The 20,518-nt window shown below is 38.8% G+C and overlaps 1 protein-coding gene across 4 annotated transcripts in view; it reads left to right on the top strand.

Annotated features, from left to right (window-relative positions):
• The window catches only part of TRIM33 (tripartite motif containing 33), a 132,490-nt gene that overhangs the window by 73,943 nt on the left and 38,029 nt on the right, over positions 1-20,518 (top strand). The gene's annotated exons all lie outside the window — the stretch shown is intronic.

Here is a 20,518-nt window from a genome sequence, read left to right as displayed (position 1 = left end):
TGTTTATATCTGTTTTGAGATATCTTGGCTGTGATTTCGTCTTGAACTTCCTTTTGGAAAGAATTCCTCCCGGTTTGTCATTTAGGCTGTTTCTGTCTTTTTTTGTGTTGTAAAAGCTTGCTATGTGTCCTGCACCTGTGGGAAATGTATTTAAAAGGGGTCATACACTGTCCAGGGCCTGGCACTTCAGGAGGTGTTTTTGGTGTATGTTGCATGCACTGTTGTTGTGTCTTGGCTGCTCTGTCCCACTGGTCAGTCATGTACAGAGCTCCTCCTTGCTTGTAGTAGTGGAGGTGTGCTTTGATGTGTTAGCTGAAGTTATAACCCTGGGGGGGGGGGGGGAGGAGAAGGGGCGGCGAGAGCCTGATCCCATAAAAAGAGAAAAATGAAAGGGGAGAAAAGAAGACCAAACAGAGAATCAAAAAACTATAAGGCTAAATCCAGAGAAAGGGAAGGGACATTAAAGCAGACAGAGAAAAGGTGGAGAAAAAACAGAATAAAAATGCCAGATCAAACAAACAAAAAAGATTAATAAGAATTGACCAAAAATAAATGAGATCTATGAGCCTGATTCTAAAAGAAAAAAAGAAGAGGGTAGAAAGAAAAAGGAAAATAATGAAAGAAGAAAAACAAAACAAAACAGTTGTCTGTTGATGCCTGGGACCAGTGGCCATGCTGGTCTGGAGGGGAGGGCATCTGGTTTGCTCAGTGTCAGTCTCCCTCCAGTAGGTTGCTAGGCACGGAGGGTGGGGTTTGGTTACCTCCACTGGGGGCCGCTGTGCTGTTCTCTGAACTCCTACCCTGTTGGCGTTGGGGGGAAAAATGGTGACACCGAGTCTGTCCTCACCGGACCAGGTATCTCAATCCACGCTGTTAGTACAACCCACAGAATACTGGCCGTTGGCTTGCCCTGCTCTGCAGTTCTCCTGAGACTTCTAGGCACTGGGCTAGGATTCAAAACCCGAAGTCTTAAAGGACCCAGCTCTGTGTGGCTCACTTCCCCTGTTCCAGAGTAGGGCCTCTCCACCCTGCTCATAAAAGGCCTTTAGCTTGCACCTGCAGGGTCTTTTGTCCTTGGGGAGGCAATAAACCCTCTTCCCAAAGTACTTGGGGAGAGAGACTGTTCTCTCCCAGCCTGCCCCTGAGATGACTACACCACGCTGTACACTCTGGGGCTGGCTCCCTCCTCCCCAGGAGCACACCAAGGCTCCTGGCTTTGCTCCGGAAAAAGTGCACTTCCAAACATCCTGAGTTTCAGCTCCTAGGGCTGTTTGCAAAAAAGAAACTGTCACTCTCTGTATTTCTTGTTCCCCAGCCGGTAGTCCAGAGAAGTTTTCCTGTTGTGCTAACTTGATGCTGCACTTTCACAACCCCTCTCTCTTTCTGTCCCTTTTGTCTCTCCACAGAAAGGTTCCCTTCTCTCCGTGTCAGTGCCATTTTATTTCCTCTAATTCACATACACACACCTCGATCCCATCAAGCTGTCTCCCTCCAACTGTGGAGATCCTTCTGCCACTTCACAGATCCATTTCCTGGGTGTTCCAAGTGATCTGACCTCAATACAGCTGTGTTTGAGGGACGAGGAAAATCCCGGTCTCCTTACTTCTCTGCCATCTTAACTTCCTCCTTGAGGGGAGCATGTTTCAGATAGAGGGAAAGCAACTGCCAGAGGCCAGAGATAGCAGCATACTTGACTTCTTTGAGGAGCTGCATGGTCTGAATAGAATGAACAAGGGGGAGATTGGTATCACGTGAGGTCAGAGAGGCAGAAAGCGCCAACTTATTGAGTTCTTTGTAGGCCATTGGAAGAATGCTGGCTTTTAGTCTGAGTAAGACACTCAAGTTTTGAGCAGTGGAGTGATTTGACTGATTATTGTTTTAAAATGATCTCACTGTAGTGAGGAGAGATTGAACCGGGGCAAAGATAGAATGATTTCAGGAGTAGATTCCTTAGTGTCCCTTACCCATTTAGCCCATCCCCCTCCCACAATCCCTCCAGTAACCCTCAGTTTGTTCTCCATATTTATAAATCTCTTGTGTTTTGTTCCCCTCCCTGTTTGATATTATTTTTGTTTCCCTTTCCTTAGGTTCATCTGTTTTGTCTCTTAAAGTCCTCATATGAGTGAAGTCATATGATTTTTGTCTTTCTCTGACTAATTTCACTTAGCAGAAAACCCTCCAGTTCCATCCACATAGTTGCAAATGGCAAGATTCCATTCTTTTCGATTGCCAAGTAATACTCCATTGCATATATATACACACACCACATCTTCTTTATCCATTCATCCATCGATAGACACCTGGGCTCTTTCCATACTTTGGCTATTGTTGATAGTGCTGCTATAAACATGGGGGTGCATGTGTCCCTTCGAAACAGCACACCCGTATCCTGTGGATAAATGCCTAGTAGTGCAATTACTGGGTTGTAGGGTAGTTCTATTTTTAGTTTTTTGAGGAACCTCCATACTGTTTTCCAGAGTGGCTGCACCAGCTTGCATTCCCATACAGATACTACTCTTGTCTTAATTCTTAGCAGTTTTAATATACAAAGATTTGATCGTTCAGACACCCTAGTCTTTGTTCTTTGAACTCCTTTCTAAAGTTTGTGTCCTTTACATTACCACTCACATCCGTGATTGTACACTAGACCTTGGCATTTCCAATAGTTGTATTCAAGTTGAAGCATTCCTCTCTCTGACTACATCTTCTGTCATTCCCAGCTCATTCTGCTTAGTATCAGACTTCCACAGTTATTTGCCACTCAGTAACTTATTTTAGTCCATTGATGCCACTACTCTACTCTTTCACTTTACCTCATTCCATTATGTTCTCAACCCTCTTCCAGTTTAATTTCAGGCTAATCATTCTTACTCTCTTGCATTTAGCCTTGACTCCTATATCCCACTTGGTATAACTCTCTTGGCAAAACCACAATCTTGATTAAACCCAGCTTCCCTTCTGTCATGCTTTGCTTATGCAGCTGACCATCATGAGAGAAAAAACACATGATACCACCGGTCCTATTCTCAATTCATGACTATTTATCTCAAGTAGACTCTCAATGTTACCTGGCAGTCCTACTGTGCATTAGCAGTGTTTCCTGTCTTAAATGTCCGACATTTCATCCTCCATCCTCATTCGCAGACACTGGCACTGCTTCTTACCTCATTGAGAAAACTGAAGCACTACAAAGAACTTACGCAGTCTTCCTCTACCATATCTACTTGTCACCAAGCACTTGCACCCACATTTCTACATCTGTCTGTTATCTTAGTTGAAGTCTCTTCTTCTATGAAGCCAGTTTCTCTCCTTATGCCTTAGATTCCATCTCATCTCAAGCAGTTGAGGAAATTGCCTCAGCGGTTTGACTTTCTCTGCCGGTGTCAGTTTTTCATTTTAGCAGTTTTCCCACCAGTATTTTAATATTCTGCTATTTTTTTTCTTCCATCCTTAAAAATGAAAGAAAATGTTAAAACCTTCTCATCAACCCATTTTCCCTGCTGGCAGCTATCCCTGTTCCTCATTGCAGCAAAATATTTTGAAAGGATTGCTTATCATCATGGTCTCCTAATGTCTCCTGTCCTGTTCTCTCTGTCAGCATTTTATCAACATTGTTCTTTTCAAGGTCGCCAATAACCATTGAATTACTAAATCTAGAGGTCACCACTTGGTTGTCACCTTAATACTTGACAGATCAGCAACATTTGACATGGTTGATCATTCCCTCAATACATATTACTTACTTGGCCACCAAGAGACCACATTCTTTTAGTTTTCCTCGTACCACACTGATTGCTTCTCAGTTTCATTTGCTCATTTTTCTTCATCTCTTAATGTTGGTTGTGCCAGGCATTACTTCATTATCTACAGCTACAGATTTATGGTTTTAAATACCATCCATATGCTGGCGATGTCCATATTTCTATTTCTAGCTCAGTACTCTCTCCTGAACTTTCAGATTTATCTATTCTCTAAACTGTAACATGTCTTCTTGAGTGTCGGCTTTCTCAAATATAATATATCCAAAATAGAACTGATCACTTACTCCAGTTCTTTTTCACTGGCAGCCTTGCCCTATCTCAGTTTGTGGCGGTTGCAGTTTTTCCATTGCATAAGCCAGAAATCTTGGCACGATCTTTGATTCCGCTATTTTCTCCTACCCAAACTCAAACTTACCAGAACATCTTTTTGGCTCCCCCTTCAAAATACATCCCTGAATCTCACAATTTCTTATTACCTCATTGCTATTAGTTCCATTGCTACTAGGCTGGTCTCAGCCATCATCATTTCTTGCCTGGATTACTGCAGCAGTCTCCTCAGTCATCTCCATACTTCTGACACTGCCCTCCTTCAGTTTATTCTTAACTACTAGAACAGTCTCATGTCTGATTCGCTCCCTGCTCAAAACCTGCAGTGGCTCTCCACTTCAGAGTAAAAGTCAGATTCCTTACAGTGGTCTGTACGTTAATATTTCATCCACTACTACGTTTCCCCCTCACTCTGTACTTTCTTGTTTCTAAAACATGGCAGAGATGCCGCTTCCTGCCTGTTTTCTCTGTCTGGGGCTCTGGGTCCACTTGTTTGCATGGCTCACTTCCATACATCCATGAAGTCTGTTGCAAGGTAGTTTTGCCAACGAGATCTACTCTGATAAATGTATTTAAAATTGCAGTTTTCCCCTTTACTCCTAATCCTTCTTATCCTGTTTTGGTTTTCTTTCTTTCTTTCTTTCTTTCTTTCTTTCTTTCTTTCTTTCTTTCTTTCTTTCTTTCTTTCTTTCCCTCCCTCCCTCCCTCCCTCCCTCCCTCCCTCCCTCCCTTCCTTCCTTCCTATGTTGTACTTATCACCTTCTAAACTTGTTCTGTAATTTACAACTTATTTTTTGTGTACTTCCCATTAGAATGTAAGCTCCTGAGGATAAGTGTCTTTGTTTTATTTATTGCATCCCAAGAGCCTAGAACAGTATTTGACACACATTTAGACATTTCATCTATCAGCAAATACTTATTAATTTAGATATAGGAAAAAAAAAGGTATAATAGGCCTGCCTGAATATAGGATGTCAGTTCTTTTTATTTTCATAGAAATCAATTTTTAATTAAATAATTGAAGGGTACTTGTTCTGTATCTTAATTGGAGGCCCTCACTCTTTTTAAAAAGTATGTATGTATGTATGTATGTATGTATGCATGTAATTTCTGCACCCAACGTGGGGCTCGAACTCATGACCCTGAGATCAAGAGTTGCTTGTTTTTCCAACTGAGCCAGCCAGGTGCCCTGTAGAGGCCCCTGTTCCTTTATTTGGAGTGTTTAATCCCATGACATTTAATGTAATTATTGATAGGGTTAAGTTTACCATTTAGTTTTGTTTTTCATTTTTCTTTTCTCTGTGTGGTTTTTTTTTTTTTTTTTTCCCTGCTGTGTTTCAACTTAATAAACTGTTTCTGGTATTTCATTTTATATCCACCTTCAGGTTTTTTTTGTTTTTTTTTTTTTTAAAGTTTATTTTGAGAGAGAGCACTTGTGTGAGTGGGGGAGGGGCAGAGAGAGAGAGAGAGAGAGAGAGAGAGAGACAATGACAATCAATCCCAAGCAGGCTCCACACTGTCAGCACAGAGCCTGATATGAGGTTCAAACTCACAAACCGTGAGATCATGACTAGAGCCAAAATCAGGTGCTTAACCAACTGAGCCACCCAGGCGCCCCACTTTCAGCTTTTTAAGCTCTAACTCTATTATTTTTAATGATTGCTCTAGGGCTCATGATACACAACTTTAACTTACAGCCTCCTTATCATAATTTCCTACTTTACGAATACAGTAACCTTACAAAAGGATAATTCAGTTTATCAGACCCTCATCCTTTGTACTAATGCCATATCATTTAATCATACATACTTTATAAATCTTACCTTACGATGCCTTTTTAAAAAAATAGCTGTTGGGGCGCCTGGGTGGTGCAGTCGGTTAAGCGTCCGACTTCAGCCAGGTCACGATCTCGCGGTCCGTGAGTTCGAGCCCCGCGTCAGGCTCTGGGCTGATGGCTCAGAGCCTGGAGCCTGTTTCCGATTCTGTGTCTCCCTCTCTCTCTGCCCCTTCCCCGTTCATGCTCTGTCTCTCTCTGTCCCAAAAATAAATAAACGTTGAAAAAAAAAATTAAAAAATAAATAAATAAATAAATAAATAAATAAATAGCTGTCTTTTAAGGAAATTATGAGAAGGGAAAATAAAATTATAGATTTTATATTTTTCCATTTATTATCATTTCTATTTTTCTTTATAACTTCCTGTTTATATGAATTACCATCTTTTATCATTTTCCTTTCCTGACGAATATCCTTCAGGATATTTATTGTTTTGTAGGTCTGCTGCAGTGAATATTCTCAGCTTATGTTCATTAGAAAATCTTCAGTTTAGGTGGATGTTTATACTAGTTACAGAATTCTGGATTGACACTTTTTTTTCCTTTAAAGATTCTAAAGCAGTCATTATTTGTATTCTGGCCTCCTTTGTTTTTAATGATACTATTCATATTGTTCTTCCCTGAACACCTTGTTGTCTGGTGCATCTCTGGCTACTTTCAAGATTTTCTCTTTTTGTTTGGTTTTCCCCCATTTGACCATTATGTTCTAAGATACATATTTCATTCTATTTATTCTGCGTGTGGTTCACTGACATTCTTTGTCTATAAGTTTATGGTTTTCATCAAATTTGGGATGTTGGCCATTATTTCCTTAAGCCCCCGCCCCACCCCCTCCCCATTATTGAAATCTTCTAGAACTCTCAATCTATAACTCTAGTATGTTAGGGTATTTGTTTTTCTCAATGGGTCCCTGAGGCTTTGATCATTTTCCTTTAATCTATTCTTTTTTAGACTTATAATTTTTCGTTTGTATTCATTTTCACTAGTCCTTTAGCCATCTCTGTTTGCTGCTAAGCCCATGCAGTGAATTGTTTCAGTTACTGCACTTTTCTAGAATTTCCATTTCTCTTTTTATAGTTTATTTTCTCCACTCAGATTTTCTGTTAGTTCACTCACTAAAAGATGTTTTCATATAAATTGTGTTTTGTTTTGTTTTTTTAAGTTTATTTGTTTATTTTGAGAGGGCGAGAGAGAGAGAGAATCCCAACCAGGCTCCGTGCTGTCAGTGCAGAGCCCAGCGCAGGGCTTGATTTCATGAGCTATAAAATCATGACCTGAACCAAAATCAAGAGTCGGATGCTTAACTGACTGAACCACCCAGGCACCCCTAGATTTTGAATAAATATAACCTACTTAAAGTCTTTGCTAAATATAACATCTACACCATTTTGGTGTCAGTTTCTATTGAGTACATTTTTCTTTATTTTGAGTTATATTTTACTGTTTCTTTGAATGCCTAGTGATTTTTTTAAATTGAAGTTCGGAAGTTGTGGATGTTCCATTATAGAAACTTTGGGTTCTTTTATTTTCCTTTGTAGACTGTTGATTATTGTTCTATCAGGGAGTTAAATTACGGGTTCATCACCTTGATATCTTGTATAAGCTTGGTTTTCTGTTTTTTAAGGGATGATCTAAGGAAAGCCCAAGGTATTTCCCAAGCCTCTCTAACTTGGTTGGACTCAACTTCTAAATTCTATTTCTTGGAAGATCTTGTGAGGGTTTTAGGCTTTGTTGGGACAGGATAGGCCTAGGATAGAATTTATTCCAAATGCAGTTTTTTCTTTTAAGATATGGCCTTTCTGGTTTCTCAGGTAGATTGCCTGGGGAGGTAGACAAAGTCTTTTCCCCCACTAGCTTAGGTGGAATTCTGTCTCTTAGAACTGCTTGGCTCTAGTTTCTCTGTTCCACAGTCAGTTTCTTAGCAACTGCTCTCTTAATCACCAGCGCTTGGACTGGGGTGAAGCAAGGAAGGTGCTTAGAGCCAGTGCATAAGGAGGGGCTCCTTTTCATGGCTCACCCTACACTGGCACTTGCTCCATCTGAAAGTCAGAGCCCCCTTATGTTCTGCACTCTGGGTCTCCTTTGTCAAACCCTAGTCCCACCCCAGTACATCACCAACTACAGTGCATCACTTCCGGTGTGATGGAAAGAGCATTAGTCCCAGGGTGAGGGAAGCGGGAGGTGTAGGTTAATTACAGAGAACATAACCCAGGACCTAACTAGGGGAAGTGAAGGAAGTCATTGCAGAAAAATGAGAGAACAAGATTTTGGTCTGGAGACAGGAAAAGAAGTGAAGGGTCAGATGCAGGTTGGGAAAAGCCCTGTGATCAGGATGAAGCTAAATGGCTTAGGGGCGCCTGGGTAGCTCAGCTGGTTAAGTATCTGACTCTCGATTTTGGCTTGGGTCATGATCTCACGAAGGGCTCTGTGCTGACAGTGCAGAGCCTGCTTGGGATTCCCTCTTTTTGCCCCTCCCCTGCCGATTCCCCCTCCCCCCTTTTTTCACTCTGTCTCTCAAAATAAATAAACATAAAAAATAAATAAATGGCTTAGCGTATGGAGAGTGAACAAAATTGGGTTGTCAGGAGCTTGCTTTTACTGGGAGCTAGTAAGGTCTCCTGTTAAGCCTTGCATAATCTCATGTTGTGCATGTACAGCCCAGATATTGACAGGGACTTGTGAGGAATTCATTTATTTTGTGTCTTTTTTCCCCCCTACTCCCCAACCTCACCCTGTATGGCTTCCTCCATTCCAGTGTCCTGTTCACGAATTCCAGCTGCTCAGTAGTCCCAAATTCTGACTTCTGCCTCTTGCCTCCTCAGCTCAGACTTCTGGGCTCTGTTTGGTCTCCAGTTCTCTGTGCCAGTTATCCTGAAGTTTTCAATGCCCGGGATGGTGGTGGGGCTCTCTAAAGGATTGCCTGTAGTCCTGTGACTGAATATAGTTGCCGCACATATTTCTTTCTTATTTACATATATATATATATATATATATATATATATATATATATATGTAACTATAGTTTCACATATTACTTTTCTACCATTATAGTTTATAGGCCCTGGTGGCAGGCCAGTCTGGTATCAGTTATTCTGTCATGGCTGAGAGTGGATGTCATGTATGTTCCACCTTAATATTTTTTATCCTCAATTGAAGTTTTGTGTATAGTTGGGTATTTGTAGATTGTTTTTTAGGATCATTATGGTTTAAGTGAGTGTGTTGAAAATATGAGGCATTTTTGTTAAAGAACAGGATAGTTTATAATAGAAGTCACTTGAATAGAACTATATAAGTGAAATTTTTCTAAAAGATTTTCCTAAGAAAGAACTTTTCTTGTAATTAGGCTTTTATATTGAAAAATAGATAAATGGGTGGGTAGATAAGATGGATGAATCAGCTTTAGAGCAGGTATCTTTCAGTCCTTGATGTAGACCTACCTGGAGAGCTTTAAAAAAATACTGATGCCACAGTCCTACTGCACACTGGTTAAATAAGAATCTTAAGTTATATTTGGGGTATAAAAAATTTTTATAGTATTTTAAAAATACTGGCAAATCACACCGGGTGATTTTTGTTATTCAGTGAAGGTCAATAACCTCTACCTTAAAGAACCTTTGCCAAACTCAGTTTTAAGTTTTTCTGTAAATTTTTGCAAAGTTCAAAAAGATTTCAGATAACATCCAAATTGATGGTAAAAACGACACCTAAATTCATATATATCATCAATTTTCTCAGGGAGCTAGATTCAGAGCTGTGATGATAAATCAAGATTTCCTATCCAGATATATTGTTTTCATGTAGTATATTGTTGGACAAAAGCAGCTTGTTTATTGAACTTCATTCTGTATCCATTCAGCTCTTTTGTGTAGTAAATATTTGAATCTTCACCATATACCAGGTATCATGCTAGGTGATGACTGTGTATAGTAATAAAAAATACTGAGATGGTCTTTGCTATCTTGGAGTCTTACAGGCTATGTGAGACTTGAGATTGAAAATATGGCTCAGTAGTAGTTCACTTTAGCAGTTAACTCCAAAATAAAATTCATTCCTTTTTGGTTTTGCAGAAAAAAAGTTAATTTTAGGAGCGTCTGGGTGGCTCGGTTGCCTAAGCATCTGATTTTGGCTCAGCTCATGATCTCACAGTTCATGAGATTGAGCCTGCATGGGATTCTCTCTCTCCTTATCTCTGTCCCACCCTTGCATGCACGTGTGTGTGTTCTCTGTCTCTCTCTGTCTCTCTTTGCATGTGCAGGGTAAAAAGAGTACTTTTAGTATTATAGTTTGTGTGCCTGTCAAACACCTAGGCCTCAGATTCACTTACCCAGCAGAATGATTGTTTATGACTAGAAAAGAAGAATTGAGTATGGCTAAGAGTTAGCTTAAATGAGAGGAATTTCGGGAGAGAAGATTTGAGAAATAAACCTATTCAGAGTAATTAGTTACCCATTTAGCAAAGTAATTAGTTACCCACACAAAGATGTGTGTTGATAAAAATGTTAATTGGTAAATCATCACGAAAGTAAAAACTCCATTGCTTGGTCATTTTCCTTTGCAGCGGTGCAGACATGATTCTGATCATTGATGGTTTTATCTATGATTTCTGCATGGCTGGTTCCTATCTTTTAAAATTTTATTTTATTTATTTTTAATTAATTAAATTTTAATTTGAGAGAGAGAGAGAGCTGGGGAGAGGGGCAGAGGGGGAGAGAGAGAGAATTTTAAGCAGGCTCCGCATTCAGTGAGGAGCCTGATGTGGGGCTTGATCCAACCACCCTGGGATCATGACCTGAGCTAAAGTCAAGAGTCAGATGCTCAACCAATTGAGTCACCCAGGTGCCCTTGGTTGCTATCTTTGAGATCTCAGTATAGACTCTTCAAGAACCCTTTTCTGTGTTCCTGTTCTAGAGTTTTTTGTCACTCATGTCATCTCTATCACAACTCTATTTAAATTTTTGTTTTCTCCTTTCTCAGGATGTAAGGAAAGGAAGAAGAATACCATATGTTATCTTGTTTACTGCGGTATCCCTACCCTTTGAATGCTTTCTGGCAAATAGAAGAATTCAGTGCATATCACTAACGACTGCATACTTTTAAAAAGTTTTAAAGTCACAACATGATATCATATATACAGAGAAGTACTTAAAAGTACAGTGTAAGGAGTGACTAAAATATCTTTACAAATCTGGATTTTTGGTGTATTTTTATATCTACCTACTTGATAAATGAAACTTTTATTTCTTTAAAATAATTTTTTTAATGCTTACTTACAATTGAGAGAGAGAGCATGAGAGGCGGAAGGGCAGAGAGAGGGAGACAGAATCCAAAGCAGGTTCCAGGCTCTGAGCTGTCAGCACAGAGCCTGATGCGGGGCTTGAACCCACGAACCCATGAGATCATTCCCTGAGCAGAAGTTGGATGCTTAAGTGACTCAGCCACCCAGGTGCCCCTTCTTTCTTTTTAAAATGTTTGTTTATTTATTTTTGAGAGAGCATAAATGGGGGAGGGGCAGAGAAAGAGAGAATACAAAGCAGGCTCTGTGCTGTCAGTGCAGAGCCTCATGCGGGGCTTGAACTCACAAGTTGTGAGATCATGATAGGAGCTGAAACCAAGAGTCAGTTGCTTACCTGCCATCGAGGCACCCTGGAACCACTAGGCATTTTTTTTAGTTCTGTGAAAAAAACTTGCTGAGACACTAAATGGCATCAAGATTCAGAAAGTTTGGGAGCTTCTTGGCTATAGTTTATCCATTGTTTTATTTTTATTTCTTTTAAAAAATATTTTTATGTAATCTGTGCATCCATTGTGGGCTTGAACTCACAATCCCAAGATGAAGAGTCACATGTTCTATGGACAGAACCAGCCAGGTGCCCCTCTGTTGCCAAATATTCTTAATTGTATATAGTGTTTTAGAGATACCCCACTTCTTTGCCACATGTCTGTTATTTTTTTCCTTCTTGGTTCTAAGACCTTTCATGTTGATTCGTTTCTTTTCCTGAAGTTTATTATTTTTAGAATCTTCTTTAGTAAGAGTCTAGGGTTTCAGTTTATCTAAAAGTATCTTTACTCCGCTCTCACTTTTGGAAGTTTTTTTGCTGTGTATAGCATTTTATGTATAGGTTGTCAGTTAATTTTTGTTGTTAGCACGTCAGTTGTACAAGCACATTGCCTTTTTGTTCTTAAGAGGTCAGTAAACTTTGTTTTTCTTTGAAGGTAACCAGTTTTTGTTTTCTGACTGCTCTTTAAAACTACTGCTTTTAGTTTGGTTTTCTCAATCTTTGGATTATGTCTTTCATCAGTAATCTCTCCAAATATTACATCTGTTCTTGTCCTTCCTTCTGAAACTCCAGTTAGATGTATATTAGACCTTCTATCATTCTTCGTGTCTCTTAACTTATGTTTAGTTTCAAAATGCAAGATAGGCATTTTCTTCTGAATAATCTCAGTTCAGGAATATTCTTTTTAGCCATGCTAAACTTCCATTAAATCATACCATTACATTTAAAAATGTTAAAATCTGCCAGCCAAACACCACCCCCTCTTAAAACCTTTTTATGTTTTTTTTTTTTTTTTTTTTTTTTAATTTTTTTTTTTCAACGTTTATTTATTTTTGGGACAGAGAGAGACAGAGCATGAACGGGGGAGGGGCAGAGAGAGAGGGAGACACAGAATCGGAAACAGGCTCCAGGCTCTGAGCCATCAGCCCAGAGCCCGACGCGGGGCTCGAACTCACGGACCGCGAGATCGTGACCTGGCTGAAGTCGGACGCTTAACCGACTGCGCCACCCAGGCGCCCAAAACCTTTTTATGTTGAGATGTGTTATCAAAAAAAGTATACAGCACCTTTGTATTCTTTCCTCATCTTTTTAAATAGTTGCCCGACCATTTGCTAGCTGTTTCATTCTTTAAATTTAGTAAACATAGATATTTTGCTTCTGTTAGTGGGTCTTTTCTTCCTCTTTGTTTTTCTGTTGATTTTTACTCATTTCCTTATATATATGGCTTTTGTAAAGTAAGAACTTTTCATTTACTTGAAAAATTATTTATGCAGATTCTTTGTCTAGAATTATGATGGTTTTCTCATTAAAGGATTGAATTTCCTTTTGCTAGTGCCTAGAAGCACTACCAGTTGGGGCCATTAAATTTCCAGAACATTGTTTTGGACTACCAGATGATGTGTACTTTGTCTAAAAATCAACGTATGTGGTGCTTTGTGGCTTCTATTTCTAAGGGTTTTTCCTTCCTGTCTTCCACAGCATTGTTGTAACTTTTGTTTAGTCCCTTAGAAGTGTTTACTCTTTTTACATCTTTACACTGAGGTGATAGTTCTTTTATGTGGTGTAGCTATCTATGCACATGGGAAAGCATCATCACAGTCAAAATAGTGAGTGTGTTTTTCATCCCCAAAAGTTTCACCTTTGTATTGAAAGGTAATTTTGCTAGATAACTAAGTCCTTTGCTGACAGTTTTCTTTCAGTAATTTAAAGGTACTGCTCCACTCTGTGACTTGCACTGGTTCCATTGAGAAGTCTGTTCTGTTTTTATTCATCTGTCTATAATGTATCTTTTTTTCCCTTCCAACCACTTTTAAGATTATTACTGGCTTTAAGCAATTTGGAAAGAATATACCTCAAGAGTAATTTTCTTAATGTTTCTTGTGCTTGGCGGATGTTGAAGTTCTTAGATCTGTAAGGCTATTTTTTTTTCTTTTTCAAATTTGGAAAAGTTTACACCATTATTAGAATTTCTTCCAATATTTTTTTCCTCCTTCCTCTCCCCATTTGGGGATGCCAGTTATACATATATTAGAGTTATCACAGGTGTCCCCAAACTCACTCACTATTCTTCTGCTCCTCCCACCCTCATTTTTTTCTCTGTTTGATTTTGGATTGGATTAACAGTAGATTAGACATTGTAGAAGAAAAGATCCATGAATTTGAAGACAGCATTAGAAAGTAATAGCCTGTTGTCTTACTGAAGTCTTCTGTAACTGCAGTATCAGCTGATGTCACTGTGTGCCCTTTGAGATTTAATTAAAGTTGGCTTTTATTCCCTGTTCTCTTTATGTGAGAATCCTAATGTCTTCACCAAGCTTTCTTGAAATTTCTACCCTTTTAGGTTCCCATAGTTGCTCAGAGTTCCTACTCTCTGCAATTCTTCCTGAACTCTTAGGGCTTATTATCATTTCCCCTTCATATAGAGCCTTAAGTAAGGAACATAGTCTCATTTTAAAATTTTCTTAAAAACATGAAGTCTCGGGGTGCCTGGGTGGCTCAGTCGGTTAAGCGTCCGACTTCAGCTCAGGTCATGATCTCGCGGTTTGTGGGTTCGAGCCCCGCGTCAGGCTCTGTGCTGAGGGCTCAGAGCCTGGACCCTGCTTCGGATTCTGTGTCTCCCTCTCTCTGCCCCTCCCCTGCTCACACACTGACTCCTTCTGTCTTTCAATAATAAACGTTAAAAAAATTTTTTTTAATAAAAAAAAATGAGGTCTTTATGTGCATAGTAGACTTTTTGTTGTTGTTGAAGGATTGAGGTTTTACATTGTTACAATGCAAATCACTTAAAATTACTGGTAAAAATAGCAGTGACAACTAATTTTAAGCCCTTACGGTGCTTCAGTAAGCAAAGCACTATGCTTATTAAGAGCATTGTGTATTTTGACCAATTTAATTCTTGAAATAGTCCTGTAAACTAAATATTAATTATAAATTTGTTTAAAGAAGAACCAACACACAGAGGGTTATCCAAATTATTCAACTGTTACTGTGAAGATGGAACATACATCGTTAAATTTTCTAAAGATTAAATGAGAGAATCCATGTAGGATACTTAGCACAAGACACCTGAAAACATAAGTAAGTTCTCAAAAGAGCTATTGCTATCGGGGCGCCTGGGTGGCGCAGTCGGTTAAGCGTCCGACTTCAGCCAGGTCACGATCTCGCGGTCCTTGAGTTCGAGCCCCGCGTCGGGCTCTGGGCTGATGGCTCAGAGCCTGGAGCCTGTTTCCAATTCTGTGTCTCCCTCTCTCTCTGCCCCTCCCCCGTTCATGCTCTGTCTCTCTCTGTCCCAAAAATAAATAAAAAAAACGTTGGGAAAAAAAAAAAAAAAAAGAGCTATTGCTATCTATACATTGATAAGTGCTTAGATAATATGATGTTTGGGACTTATTTCAAAGTAATCTTGAAGATAGAGTGGTGGGGGGTATCAACAAAATTATCTATAAATAGATACTCCAAAAATACTTACTTACTTACTTATTTATTTAGAGAGACAGCGTGAGTGGGGGAGGGGAGGGGGGGGTAGGGAGAGAATCCCAAGCAGGCTTCACACTGTTAGTGAAGAGCCTGATGTGGGGCTCGAACCCATGAAACCACAAGATCATGACCTGATCTGAAACTGAGAGACACTTACCCAACTGAGCCACCCAGGCACCCCACTTTTAAAATTTTTTTTTTTAAATGTTTGTTTATTTTTGAGAGAGAGACAGAGAGCCCAAGTGGGAAAGGGGCAGAGAGAGAGGGGAACAGAGGATTTCCGAAATGGGCTCAGAGCCCAGTGTGGGGGTGGAACTCATGAACTGTGAGATCATGACCTCAGCTGAAGTTGCACGCCTAACTGACTGAGCCACCCAGGCGCCCCTAAATAGATACTTTTGAAAATGGATGGTAGGTTCAGTGGAATTGAACTGCTAATATATGTTTAAAATTTTATGTTATTTTTTTTTTTTTAATTTTTTTTTCAATGTTTATTTATTTTTGGGACAGAGAGAGACAGAGCATGAACGGGGGAGGGGCAGAGAGAGAGGGAGACACAGAATTGGAAACAGGCTCCAGGCTCTGAGCCATCAGCCCAGAGCCCGACGCGGGGCTCGAACTCACGGACCGCGAGATCGTGACCTGGCTGAAGTCGGACGCTTAACTGACTGCGCCACCCAGGCGCCCCTTTATGTTATTTTTAAAATGGAGTACTGAATTACAAAAGAAACTGAGTCAGAATTACTATGTGGCAGGTTTAAAAAATGTTTCCCTAGATACCAGTTTGGTTATAAACTAAGATGATACATTTTTCTAGAAGTGCCAGAGTAAAATCTTATTAATTGTTACATGCTGACAGTTATTAAATAATACTGTGATTACTTGGTGAGTAGCATCTCTGTACAGCTCAGGACCTAGTAAGACTAAATGTGCATTCAAAAGTTATAGTTTGGGGGTGTCTGGGTGGCTTAGTTGGTTAAGTGTCTGACTCTTGATCTCAGCTCAAGTCATAATACCAGTGTTGTGGAATTGAGCTCTGAGTCAGTCTCCGTGCTGGGAGTGGAGCCTGCTTAGCATTCTCTCTCCTTCCTTCTCTCTCTCTCTCTGTCTCTGTCTCTCTCTCTCTTTGCCCCTTCCCTGCTTGCACTCTATTTCTCAAATAAACGTTTTGAAAAAAGTTACGGTTTGAAGTTAGTAGATAATTGATTTTCAGTCTTTTTACCTTTTTTAAAATATAGTTTTTACTTTTATTTTAGAGAGAGAGCATGAGTGACGTAGAGGGGGAGAGGGAGGAAGACAGGAAGAGAGAGAGAATCCCAAGCAGGCTCCACACCCAGTGCAGAGCCTGACGCGGGTTCCTGTCCCATGACCTTGGGATCAGGACCTGAGCCGAAATCAAGAGTTGGTTTCTCAATGCACTGAGCCACCCAGGAGCCCCCTCAGTCTTTTATTTATTTATTTATTTATTTTAAATTTTTTTTTTTTTTCCACGTTTATTTATTTTGGGGACAGAGAGAGACAGAGCATGAACGGGGGAGGGGCAGAGAGAGAGGGAGACACAGAATCGGAAACAGGCTCCAGGCTCTGAGCCATCAGCCCAGAGCCCGACGCGGGGCTCGAACTCACGGACCGCGAGATCGTGACCTGGCTGAAGTCGGACACTTAACCGACTGCGCCACCCAGGCGCCCCTACCCCCTCAGTCTTTAAAAAAAAAAACTGTTCTTATTCATCTCCCAGTCTTTACTTATGAGAACCATGTTTTCAAGAATTTCTGAGCAAACTGCATTAACAGTAATTTATTTCTCAATAATAAAAAACACATATAATCCATGATGATTTCTGTTCAAAAGTAGATAACCAGTGGTATATTTAGTATACTCAGTTTCTATAATTCTAACCAAAACCACTGAAAGTCTTACCTAGCCTGTTCTAACTAAATCATGGGCACCTGTAATTTTTACCTACACATTTTGAAATGCTGAATGTAGCTCATTGTGAGTAGAAGCCCAGGTTAAGAATCACTACTTCTGCTTCATATGCAAGATTAGCACCTAAGAAATGGCTTTCGTGTATTTACATGTTAATCAGAATTATACTTAATCTATTTATATGTTATCCTTTTTTTCCTCCCCATTTCTATACTTTTGATTGAAAATGCAGTGTTACTCTGGCTAAGAGAATCAGAAGTAACTTGTAGCCAAAATTACTCCCATATTGCTTTTTTGTTGTTCAAGCTCCATTTTTTTCTTCTGAGTATATAATTGAAATTAAACAAGTGAACAGAGACAAATCTGATTATCACTATTCATTCAAGCTCTTTAATTGTTCACTATTATTTATTATCTGAAGGCAGTTTAAGCAAAATGTGCAAGTCTTTTTTTTAGCATCTGGCATTTCTCTACTTTTCTAGTTTTGCTTTCTTTTCCTTGGTCTTGAAAATGACAGCTTCAGAACTGTGTAGTTTTATACATTCTGATTTTTTTTTTTCCCAGCGAGAGAGAGCTTACCTTCCTCCTAAAGTTTATCTCAAGCACTCTTAATTATCCTTAAAACATCCAGCTCAGATGTTAACTCCTGTATAAGTGGAGGAAAGGACACATACTTAAATGTAGGTATATCATAGTGTGTTTGCTTACTACTTGCTCACATGAATCAACAAGATACTTCTGTGCCTTTTTCTTTTTTTTTTTTTTTTAACATTTATTTATTTTGAGAGAGAGAATGTAAGCAGGGGAGGGGCAAAGAGACAGGGAGAGAGCTATTCCCAAACAGGCTCTGGATTGTCAGTGTGGAGCCTGACACAGGGCTTGATCACATGAACTGTGAGATCATGACCTGAGCCGAAATTAAGAGTTGAACACTTAACCGTCTGAACCACCCAGGTGCCCCAAGAAGATATTTCTAGAAGCAAGATTCTAAAACATTTATTTTTAGGTGAAAAGAGAAATACATTTGTACAGGGTTAAATTTTACAAATTAAAATTTTATGAATTATGATACCAGTTGACCTTTCTACCAAACGCCTTTCTATTTATGACATAATCTAACTCAAAATCAAATTAGAGTCACAAAGATCTTTCTTCCTCCCAATCTAAAGCTCACGGAGTTAAAAAGGTTAGCATGGTAATCTCATATTCACACTTCATTTGTACAGATTTAACAAAGTAAAATTTTATTTTGGATATGGAGAAATTATTATGGAATAAATCAAATGTTCTTCAATGAAAGAATGAAATGAAACAGCAATCTTTAGGTTACCTGTCTTATAGTAGATAGTTTTATTTTAAAATTAAAATACCCTTGTCCTTTTGTGCTACTTAAGACCTTCAAAGGTATAATACAAGGTATACAAGTGCTAGACTTTACATTATACATGGGTGGGGTTATTTTTGCTTTAAAGAAATTCTTAAAAATCATAAAGTGGTCAATTTTGTTATATATATTTTACTACAATAAAAAATTCTTCGAATCATTGCACAAAATAAAAACCTCACTTGCTCTGTAACACCAGTCCTTATATTGCTCTACATTTTGCTTTCTGCTGCCCTCCATTTTTCCTTTTCCTCTTGAACCTAGCACTGTGAAACTTTCCTTCATCTTACCAAACTTTCCTTAATGGTCACAACTTCCATGGCCTTTTCTCCCTTGATTGAGATCTTCACTGAAGACACAAACATCTAGATGGTCATAGTCTTCCTATTAATACCAGTTCCTGCCTTTACTTTAGTGATTTTAGTAGCTACATAGACAGTTGTAACTTTGTCAGTATGTTGAACTCATTTCCAGTGGCATTTTGCATGTGCCTTAGGTAGGCATTTAATTTTAGGTAATCCTATGGACCTTACTTTAACTAGAGCCATGTAAACTCCAAAATCATCGTAGATGCTGGTATCTCCATTGTCCAAGCTTGTTTGTGCAACTATGCTAGCTAGTATTATGTTTTGATACCTTATCTGAATTATTGTCAAAGAGTTCTAGCTGATCATCCTGTTTTCCCTTTTCAGATTTACCTTTTCTATGTCTGATGAATTTCCTAGAACATACATCTGATTATTACATCTTGGTTAGAATTTTTCAAGGGTTTCCCATTACTGAGAAGATAAAATCCAAATATTAGCGTGGTATACCCAGCCCTTCACAGTCTGATTCTGGATTTTATTAATTATTATCTCCTATTCTGACCTTTGCATGGCTTTCATTGGCTAAACTGAAGTCTTTTAGTTCCCCAAATATGCCTCTGCATTTAGCATAGGATATTATTTTGACTTCCCTGTGAAGCTTTCCTTGGTATCAAGGCTGACTTAAGCATTATGTTCTTTTTTCAGTCTATATATATTTCCATTATAGCTCTTATCACCGTATGGTGTCATTTCATATGTGTGCCTATTTATTACAAGAATATGAAGAATAATGGATTTATTTTTTTTTTTTTACTCATGTATTCCTAGCATACAGAAGAATCCCAAAAATATTTGTTGACTTAATGAGCAATTTACACAAAGGAAATAAAACCAGCAAAGAAAACCATTCTACCTTCCTAGTAATCAAAGAACTGTAGTCTTTACTATGGAGTCCAAATTTTCACTGTAATAATATTAGGAAATACTAACATACACCACTCATGTTAACAAAGTTATAAAACTGGTGTTGGTGATTTTTAATTGATAACAACTCTTTTGGAAAATTTTGACTAATATAGTATGGGGAGCTGAAAAATTATTTCAAGTAATGAATGTAAAGACAAGATAAAAATTAGATGTAAAATTGTGTATACATTATGATTACACTTGTATTTTATTTTTTATTTATAAAATTTTTTAATGTTTTACTTATTTTTGAGAGAGATACAGAGCATGAAGTGGGGGTGAAGCAGAGTTAGAGAGCGACACAGAATCTGAAGCAGGCTCCAGGCTCTGAGCTGTCAGCACAGAGCCTGCCACGGGCTCGAACTCATGAGCGATGAGATCATGAACTGAGCCGAAGGCAAAGCCCGGAGCCTGCTTTAGATTCTGTGTCTCCCTCTATCTCTGCTCCTCCCTTGCTTACACTCAGTGTCTGTCTCTCTCTCTCCCTCTCTCTCCCTCTCTCTCTCAAAAATAAATATTAAAAAATTAAAAATAAATAAAAATAAAATGCATAATAAAAAGACTAAGGAATATAACCGTGGTAGTTAGTAGTGGTTTTATGATGTTAAAACTATGGGTAGTTTTCCCACCTTTGAAAGTATTTTCTGTAATGTTACAGATTTTATGATATAAAATGTATACAAGCTTCTCCAGTATTTGAATTTGAAAAAAAAAAATGTAATTCGGAATCAAAATTCTAATGTAAGAGCACTTGA

The sequence above is a fragment of the Leopardus geoffroyi genome, chromosome C1 (assembly GCF_018350155.1).
Source record: "Leopardus geoffroyi isolate Oge1 chromosome C1, O.geoffroyi_Oge1_pat1.0, whole genome shotgun sequence".
In the NCBI taxonomy this organism is placed as follows: Eukaryota; Metazoa; Chordata; class Mammalia; order Carnivora; family Felidae; genus Leopardus; species Leopardus geoffroyi.
The sequence above is the reverse complement of the archived record's forward strand: the minus strand, read 5'-3'. Positions and strand labels throughout refer to the sequence as shown.